This window comes from Lissotriton vulgaris, chromosome 1_1 (assembly GCF_964263255.1).
Source record: "Lissotriton vulgaris chromosome 1_1, aLisVul1.2, whole genome shotgun sequence".
Lineage (NCBI taxonomy): Eukaryota > Metazoa > Chordata > Amphibia > Caudata > Salamandridae > Lissotriton > Lissotriton vulgaris.
The window spans coordinates 156,494,829-156,505,440 of NC_141685.1; positions in this window are offsets into that span (position 1 = coordinate 156,494,829).

Here is a 10,612-nt window from a genome sequence, read left to right on the forward strand (position 1 = left end):
AGGTGACTGTGTGCATTCCTCACCATTAAGATTCACTTCTTTTCCATCTTTCAGACATCTGTATGTGTATGGTAATGACCATGCCTCATGTAGGAATGCATTGCCTAGTGGTTCATATCGTCCTATAGCAATATACCGCATACAGTTAGTACATTTATATAAAGGGAATGGTAATGTAATTAATCCATGAATAAGCCACGTGGCAGTAGTGGTTTCAGCAACAGAGAAAGGCAAAGATTCTAGCTTCTCAATATGTAACATAGAAAATGAAGCATCACGCATTGAAAGCATGCGCTGTTTCTCAGTAAGATTAAAAGGGGCGAAAAGGGATGAAACGTTCAATGAGGTCCAGGGAACTCGACCAGCCTTAAGAGTCTGTAGAGTCCAGGCAAACTGCATTACAGAACGCAATTGATTTTGACCATGGTATAACGTGGACACTTCATCATGTACAATATCAACAACAGAAGAAACAATATTATCCAATGTGTAAATTCTGGAAGAAAGCATGTTAATACTGTTATCGACCACAGCAAGCACTTTTTCCAAATTTGCTTGATCAATAGCTCTCAGGCGTTTAGCTGCCTCAACTTGTGAAAATTTCCAAATTTCATTGTAAATAGCATAAAGAAAGCGTTTAGATCTACCCCTAGCCGGGCCTTTTATAAAATCATTTAGGTCTATATTTTCATTCAACTGGGACAGATGCAGTTTAACTGCAGCCAAAGTGGAATGTTGTAACCAGTTCTGACACAATTTGCCTACTGAATAAGTAGTAACAGTGTGATCTGTCTCAAACCTGGGATCTGGCCTGATGTGTGTAAAACCTTCAGATAAACCCAAAAAACGACGTTGGCAAGCATCAGAGCTTCTTTGCCACAAGAGCCACCCCTCCGGATCAAAATGGGAAATATTAAAGGAGGAATTCTGCAAAAGTGTTTGTATCCCACTGATGGATAATGTAGTGAAATTACTCCAACCTGAATATTCTTCCAAATCAGGGATAGTAGGGGTATTTAATTTTTTAGATGAAGCCAATCCAAAACATGTTGTTTGGGAAATAGTTGAATTTAAAAACAACATGTGATTCGGGATGAGACATGCACGATGCAAAGCCTCAGTGCCTTGTACCTGCCAATCTTTGGTACCCCAAACCGATTTAAGGTCAACAGCATCCTTCCATAACTCATAGCCATCCACAGATAACCTTTCTAGAAAGGACTTTGAATACAGCAATTTTGTATCAGTAAGTCTAACTTTGGGCGTGAATTTCTGGTTCACTTTAAAATAAAACGACTCAGGATTTGATTGATTAAAATCTGTAAAATAAGAGTATTTCCCCAGAAATGTACTTGAGCTCCCCTGTATAGGAGTAGGGCAATGTTCCCACTGAGTGTAATTCACAGGAACCCTCCTGGAACTTGTCTTGTGTAAGAAATGATTTCCATAATGTTGATAACAAAACAAATCACCATAATTGACAGAATCTAAGTACAAATCCTCAGCATCAAAGGCCGAATAATATTTCAAATCAGAGAACAATGCTTCTACAGCCTGAAGATCCCAGTCATCAGAACGAATATCTTGCTTAATCACATCTCCCATGTTTACTCTAAGCACATTAGGAACATTAATAACTTCTGTGGGGCCATGTATCTGAAACCTAACCGCATCCCACACAATCCCATCAAGGACAGGCCAAGCAGTAATTTCTACTGTTTTTAAGTCTCTCTTTAGTCTTTGTGCTTAATGTGAGGAGGAAAGAGGGGCCAATGTTCCATTAAGGTACCGAATTCCTGTTCTTTCTATTACATAATGGCCATCGATCAAGCGGAAAAAATAAAACACAAAACCAATTGACATAAAAAGATAAAATGAAAATAGTATCAGCCAAACGTATGTCCAAGGTGGAATTAGAAAATGTTTTTTAAACAACGTGGCATATTTTGCAATAGTCGATGGTTTCTTTGAAAGTTCCGAATCAGAGTCAAAAGAGAATCTGGACTGGTTAGCCAAACGAGCATGTAGATCGGACATAGATAAATCAGCAGGATCTGCATAGGTCAGCTCATCAATGTTAGCAAGAGGAATAGTATTTAATAAAGGACTGGATATAGCAGGCATCTCGAGGGACACCTCCTGATCTGCACCAGATGTAATAGCCAGCACAGAGTTCCTCACCATGGAAGGACAGGACGCAGCCGGTGTCATGCTATGAAGAATCGGCCACCCTGTGTGTCTTGACATTGTCAATAGAAATAAATCTGTTTTCTTTACGACCTGGAAGTGGTGGTAAAATGACTGTTCTTGTGCCCTTCACTCCAAGGACTCGAACCGGCGCTCGATACGAGGGACCAAACTCTTTCTTGTTATCGATCTTCTCTCGAACCAGTTCTCCAACTTGGGGTAGCCAGCCAACTACCGGGATCTGCAACGCATCATCCGACGTGGAGGGCAAGTGTTCCTTTGCAAGACTGTCTCTGGTCTTTTGTAGATCCTGTAAAACATTGCAATGTTCATCTACGTCAAAGGCCGCGGCCTGGGCCTGGCAGCCTGCACCATCAAGGTCAGGGACGTACATCTTGATACCAAAGAGCATTTCGTACGGGGTCCGCCCACCCAGAGACCTTCTAGGGAGATTATTAAGCGCACGCTGCACGCCATAGAGGTGGGTCAGCCAGTTTCTACCAGTGCCTATAACTCGAGCTGTCAAAGATTGCTTTAAGTCGCGGTTCATTCGTTCTACCACAGAATTGCCCTCAGGCCTGTAGGGACTTGAAAACTTCACCTGTACTCCCAACGAAACCATAGCATCCTTATACGCCTTAGAGGCGAAAGCCGGACCCTTGTCCGAATGGAAAGTACCACAAGCAAAGATTCCCACAAAGACACGCAAATCCTTAATGACAGTTCGTGAATCAGCGCTTCGATGCGGCCATACCCATACAAAGCGTGTGCATGAGTCAACTGCTACTAAGATGTATTTATACGCAGTATCAGAAGAAAAAGGACCGCAGTGATCCAAATAAACGCAACTAAGCGGTTTATTAGAGATGTACAACTGTGTCTGAGGCGGACGCGCAGCAGTAGAAGGCTTAATCTGCTGACAAATGTCACACATAAGGACATAATCGCGCGTCTGTTTGTACAGTCCCCGCCACCAGAACCTCTGTTGTAACTGAGACACAGTGGCTGAGACGCCCGCATGCGCAGACGCCACACCTTCATGAGCCGCTGTAATCAGAGAAGTTCTGTGATCCGAGTTGGGAACTAGACGCTCTCCAACTTCAGGAATTTTCACATAAGGAACCTTATCGGGACTTAAGTGGTATGTGTACTTCGAAGGGAACCCCGCAGGATATTTACCTCCCTTCTCCGTGGCAGCAACAGCCGCCAAGATGTCGTCATCTATTTTGCTTTTGGACCTCGTGACCGCTGCAACTAAGTATTTTGATACCGCAGACTTCGCTGCCTCATCAGCAAGCGAATTGCCAACAGCGTGGACTCCCACGCGCTGGTGGCCGAGAGTATGAATCACAAACACGAGCGGCAGTTTCTCTTTAAGTTCCGCCACTCGGACCCAGATCATTTTATGTTTTATTGTGCTACCTTTGGAATCACGAAAATCATTCTGAATCCAAAAGAACAAGTTCTCATTGTAAGACTGGACACAGTAGTAAGAATCACTCACGATTAAAGTCGTCACACAAGGATCAGCGTACTCCAATGCAAGCATCAGAGCACGCAGCTCAGCTAATTGTGCGGTGCAGTCCCCAAGCGTCTGCGTGTGCACGACGCTGGACTTGAGCTCATCGTTCACCATGGCACCGACCACAATGGCGCAAGCGGAAACGTAGGCATGTTTAGAGCCATGCGCAACCTGTGCCGACCCATCCGTGTAAATGATACAGTGGAAATCCTCCAACGGCCGCATTGCTAAAGGAGCAGGATGAACAAATTCATACTGTAAATACTCCTGCGACCGTAAAGCGGCGTCAAAAATAAACGTGACATCTTGAGATGTCAAGGATGTAGCCCACTGAATCCACCGAGGGTGCAAAGCTTTAGAATTCGGTACACTGGCTTTCGTGACCGCCTCCAAGGCCGGACACGGGGTAACAACCAACATGCGCTTTCCCTGTGACAGGGCACGTTCCTTAAGAATTGCCATCTGCACAGCCGTTAAAACTTTCTCCACAGTGGAAAAACGCAGTTCAGCCGAAGTGTACAAGTGTGACTTGTAAGCAATAGGTACAGTATCCCCCTCATTAAAAGTCAGGTACGTGAAACCCACCGTCCCAGGGATAATTCTTATCACCAGGTTGGTCTGGTTATCACGGGTCTGTAAGTAGTCAGAAGTGAGCAAATCAGCCTGCAAGGACTGCAGAATGGCTGAATGCTCAGGCAGCCAGCATGATTTGGAAAAAGATGGTTGTACCAAGGCATATAAAGGCTTGATACGCTGGGCATATTCCGGAATGTATGTCCTCCCGAACTTTAAAAAACCCAGTAAAGACTGTAATTTTTTCAGCGTTGTCGGAGAGCACAACTGCGCGCACTTCTCCAGGAAATGAGGAGCCAACCCCTTTCCCTCATGGTTAAGTTCATAACCCAGAAACAACACTGTGTACTCCGCAATGTGTGATTTTGCAAAGTTAAACTTGTAACCCATGTCTGCAAAGTTACAAATTATGCTGTTTACTCGACACAGATGCTCCCAAAGTTCGTCGTCTGTGAGATAAATGTCATCCACATAGGAACAAGCAACTGGATCGAAGCTCTCCAGAAGAGAGACTATGCGGGCGGAAAACACTCCAGGACTATTTTTGTAGCCCATTGGGAGTCGTTTAAACATTTTTTGTACGCCGCTGCACGTAAAACTGGTCCATTGGGAACTTAGACCATCTAATCTATGTGCATAAAAACCATTGGAAATGTCAAGCGTGGTTTTGAACCGTTTACGCTCAAGACTATTTACTAGGGCAGAGCCGTGAGTATTCTGTACTGCACAGTTACGGCAATGCGAGTTCAAATGCCGGTAATCCAAAACCAGACGGTATGAGCCGTCCGGCTTGTTAACAGTAAAAAGGGGATTATTCATTGGTGACACACACGTTTCAATTACACCTTGATATTCTAATTGTTCAAGGATAGCCGCGACCGAAGCTTTAGCTTCACGCCGTATGGGGTACTGGGGTTGTGGCTGCGGCTGTGACCGTAAAGGAATCTCATGGCTAGGGGACAATTTATCCCAGCCACACTGATTTCGGTACACAGCCGGCGCAAGCGCCAGAGCCCACTCTTCTGCAAAATGCAGCGCTTCCACTCTTGATACAGTGTGCGCGAAACTGGGGAGGATCACCTCCTCCCCTCGCGGAGCTGCGAGAACAAAAGGTGGGGGCCAGTCAGCCTCCGAAAGCAAAATGTCATACGTATCCGAAAGATTTTCCCAAAATACCCCTTTTACAGTTCGCTGCATGTCACCTTCAATTAACAGGACAATTTCAAAAAGTCTTTCAGGGGGAGCAACGTGGGTATCAGCTGTTTCGATTACAACATAAGTGTCAGTCGCTGTCACCTTCAACAGTGGACGGAGGGCCTCTCTCACTATGGTAATCTCCGCCGCGCTGTCCAGCAAGGTCAGAGCCCACGTCAGATTCCGAAGCCGCGTTCTCACTATCTGGGGCATATCGATGCGCCGTTAAGGCTGCGACTTTCTTCTTGGCAAACTGCGGTCTCTTTGGCGTAGAGTCGTCCCGCTGATCCCCTTCACTTCGTGTGCGGGGCTGGCCACGTCCTCGTTGGCCACCCCTGCCCCTGCCGCCCCCTCCACCACCGGTTGACGGAGCCGATGAGTCCTGCAAGGAACGAGGAGAGCGATGGTCAGCAGCCTGAAATCTTTCAGGCGATTTAATCGTCGCGCGATCGCGCAAATCATAAACTCGATCTGACTGCGCAGGTTGTGAAGGCGCTGGACCAGAAACCTGTGTCTGTTGTTGTTGTTGCTTACCCTGATTCTGCTTTTTAGGCCAATTTTGTTTTTTGGACTTTGGTTGTCCACTCGTTTCCGAAGACTGCCCCTGGGGTTGCTTCTTTTCTTTTTCAAGAAAAACCTTCACACCCTTAGAATTGCGGCCAACCGTTTTATAAGCCGCCACAATAATTCTTGCCAGCTGACGGGGTTTCTCGGCCTCGGGAATTAACGCCAGACCATTGGCCACCTGAAAGTTCACTGCATCCCCTTTTACATTCGCAAGGATAATACCGCAAACTGTCTCAAATGAACCGCTCAGGCGCATACCCAACTCAACCGCCGACTCCGGTCCGTGATCATCCTGAACACGTTTCAGGACCGCAGACAGGTTCGACACTGACGGGGTGCCAAAGCACCTCGAGTAAACCGCTGCAAAAGTCTTACCCCATGTTTCACAGTCAGCAATTTCCGGGGCTATTTCCTTCGGTAAACTAAGCGCAAGAATCCGGTGTTTTTCACCCGGAGTCGTATTAGGAAACACAGCCTCTAGCTGGTCGAATTTCTCGGCAAGCCAGTAAGGAAAATCATCCCTATTCTCTGGCTTTCTGCCCATAACGGAATTCACCAAGACCGGACTGATTTTCAAACCAGCCTGTTCTGCCCGAAGCTGCGCACCTGCGGGGGCTGCGCCATGAATATTACGACCAATGTAATGAACAAGCGCTCTAATCACTCCAACCGCGACCTCATGAAGAAGCCGCAGGTCACCCACGTTACAAGTGGCGCGATTAGGATGAGGAGTAAATCCACCCAAAGCGGGCCAATTTGTGCCCGGAATGGACAAAGGACCTAACCTCGGAGCCGTTAAAGAATGGGGTAGGGCGCCACCAAACCAAACTCCGTGCTGCCAAGCGTCAATAGGTACTTCCAGTGCCCTGTACGGAGCATAAGCCGCCGGTACATCCGTGGCAGCGTATGAATGGAAGACACCCGAATTAGCGTCCACACCCGGAAATGTTACCCAGGAATAAAACAATTCGTACGGGTACGCATGTTCCGCACTCACCACTAGAACCACAGCCAAGCCTTCCGCAGGTACATTATATGCCCGCAAGTGGTCGCGAACCGCGACTCGGCTATGCTGCGCAATTTCCACGGCCATGTTAGCACAGGAAGCGAAAACGAGACAAAGAACAGTTTGTAGCACAACTGGGTAGTAATTCAAAGAAACCGTTTTCAGAAGAATTCAAGCTTGAAAAGACCTATTTCAAAAATAGGTAGGTTTTTCCGACACCACCGTTTACCGGAAACGGGTATGAAGGTGTTAAGGTTTGAATGATATACTACTCGAGTGTCATGAAATACGGCCAACCAATCCGTTGGGCGCCATGTAGCAGGGTTTCCGTTCTCCCACAGAACTGTGCATAGAGATCTAGAACCTCAGTGAGTTAGGATGATCCAAAACTCATCTCAGTGTCAGAAATCCCCTTACCTAGCTAGCTACAGTGTCTCATGGATCATTATGGAATGATGCATGTCTTAGACAAACCAGAACATGATCTTTAGAATACCTCAGGAATCGTGGAACACATGAACACTCTTTCGTTATATAATCATTTCAAACCAAAACTGAGAGTCAAAGAACACAAGTGCAAGTTTGAAATATTTATTATTCAATGCAAAGTTCTCAAACGCAGTATCTTGTATAATACCAAAATGCAGATTATAAAAATCAGAGTCAGCAGCATAGTCACTAATCCATAGTAAGCAAAAGGTGATAGCATGTTATAATGCAAAATCTACAGAAATCTATATCACCTATATTTCGCGCACCCTATCTAGCATATTATTTTATATCTAAGAAGGTCTCATTCGGGCTTTAGCAGGGCGGCCCCATACCTCTCAATGTCAGTAGGAGCAGTTCACATCAACAGCTACCAGCTCTCTTCATGCGCAGCACCAAGTGTCTACGTTCATTCCGTGTAACTCTATCTTAAACCCGCGTAGAGCCCAAAATGTTGGCATCAACATTATTTGTGTTATGTCTAATGTCTAATGTGGTGCGAGGATCAGGTCTCCCAGCAACCTTGTGTTAGGTTAATCTTAGAGTGTGCAGCTCTCAGTGTGCAGACAGTTGTACCAAGTGTACCAGGCAAAGCTGATAGCATAGGAATAACATATTATTCTCAAATAAAGCACCTCACCGCTTCTAGGGTGAAAGCTACAACAACAAGTACGTGTCGTGTGCAAAACTGAAGCTGAAGGCAAAACGGCTGTTTAAACATGTAATACACTCATGCTAACTTAACGCAATATATGTAATGAAGTATCCATATGACATTATCTTTCTCTTTTGTTTCTTCGCCATCCTTTACAATGTCTTTATTTAATTTTTTAATTTCTTTATCTTGCATTTTTACTTTCATCATGTTATTTTCCCTGCTCCTTATGTCATTTTTTTCCGACATCGATTTTTCATGTCTTTTCTTTTCCTCACTTTATTCGCTGCTGTTTTATTTCTCATCTTACTCTGCCATTCTTTTATTTCTTACTTGATTTTGTTTGTTGGTGCAATTCCCAAGTTGTTTTATTTGCTCTCGATTTTAGTTTTTACAAAATGCGCACAGATGATATGATAGGGATGGGCATCGGGCCATCCATAGTGACGCTGCAGCCCCAGGAGGATGGGGGAAGGGGTGGGCCAGACCGTCATGCGCAGTAGCCTTTCTCCAACCCTTAGCTGTGTTGTACAGCCAGGTGGAGAACTAACACAGGCTCCCAGTTCCTGTGTGGGGGCCGAACCAGGAAATAGTGTTCCCAGCATCAAAAAAGCCCTGGGATTGTCATCTGGGATCCTGCCCAGTGGGCAGCAGTTTCTGACATCAGGAAGAAGAGTTTCGGGAGCACGTGGGCAGCCGTCGGAGCAGGTAAGTGCAATTTTATATATTTTTTATTCTGTCTTCCGTGATGTTTTTGGTTTGTATTCGCCCTCTCCCGCTTCACCACTTTGCAATGGGAGCAGCCGCTACTTCGATATTCGAGTGCCTAAAATTCCTTCAGCGTGTCTCATCAGTTCAATAGTTGTGCTATATAAACATTTATTTGAAAGAAACACACATTTCAGACAACCCTCACATATCTCAGACCTACCACAAACCCAGAACTCATGGTTGTTGCATGAGGGAGTGGGTAGTACACATTACCTGTACACAATAAGGTTTACAGCGTATTTCTAAAGACTCCCAAATGGTTAAAACTTTTAACAGAAGTGGGCGATACATTGATATCGCGGCTGATGTAAAGGCAAGTGAGGAAGCGACCCAGTGTTTGATGAGAAACCGTCTGTTGCAGGTGCTTTAACATAAGCTAGGCACTATATATAGTTGATACCGGAATCAAGCATATCTATAGGGTAATGTCTTAAATACTTACAGCATTGGTGTTTCCTAAAACTTTGCTGCTGAGACGTTTTTGTATTTTTCTACAACTGGAGGGGTTTCCCTCTACACGTCATTCACCACAGAAGCACACCTTAAGCTAGACGCATAACATACCTTACTGGCGTAACACAAACTGCTACCACGCAACGACAGATATACATGGACGTCAATTCACCAAAATGCCAGGGGTAGCGGAAGTGACATTACACGCCCTTTGACACCCACTTTCATTCACACACACATACTTACACATTAGTGTGATAAAGTGTGAAAAAATGTTGAAATCCCCGCACCTGTCCATAGAGGTGACAATCTCTGGGTGGAGCTTCTCGGCACTACAAGTACCTTAAACATAAAAAGAGGACTGGGCAGTAAACCGTGGAGCTACACCCCCACCCACAACGCCAATGCCTCCCCCACCGATCAAATTATCCACGTGGTCAATTAAGGTGATAAATGGGAGAAAAAATGTCCCTGGAATTATAGATATCCATTTGCAGCAAAGTGCCTGGTAATTTCGTGTCTACGTCATCTTTCTCCATTCTGGAAACACAAGCTCGTCATTGCATGTTGCAGGGGTGCCATACCCAGCTGGAATCAGTAATTTTACCAAGCAACTGGTACCCAGGGACATGGTCTTCTGTGACGCTCATCTTGAGATCCACTGATGCCTATTCTAGCTTGGGGTCCATTAATGCCTGTTAGAGCCTGTGGACCATTGATGCATATTATAGAATGAAGGCAATTGTTACCTGTTACACCTTGAGACCCATTGATGCTGATTACAGCTGGAATCACATTAATGCCTGTTACTACTTGGGGCTGATTGATGCCCAGAGCTGCTTGGGGCCAATGAGGCCTTTGAGCGTGTCACGGGCTCGGGGCCTAATAACGGCAATTACAGCTTGGGACCTACTGCAACCTGTTACAGATCGCTGCCCATTTGATTTATATTAAAGCTTCAGACCCACTGAGGCCTGCCACAACTCACTGCCCATCGATAGATACATGTTACATCTTGGGACCCACTCCGGCCTGCCACAGCTCGCTGCCCATCGATAGATACATGTTACATCTTGGGACCCACTCCGGCCTGCCACAGCTCGCTGCCCATTGACAGATACATGTTACATCTTGGGACCCACTCCGGCCTGTTACAAATCGTTGCCCTCAGATACATATTAAATAATGGGATCCA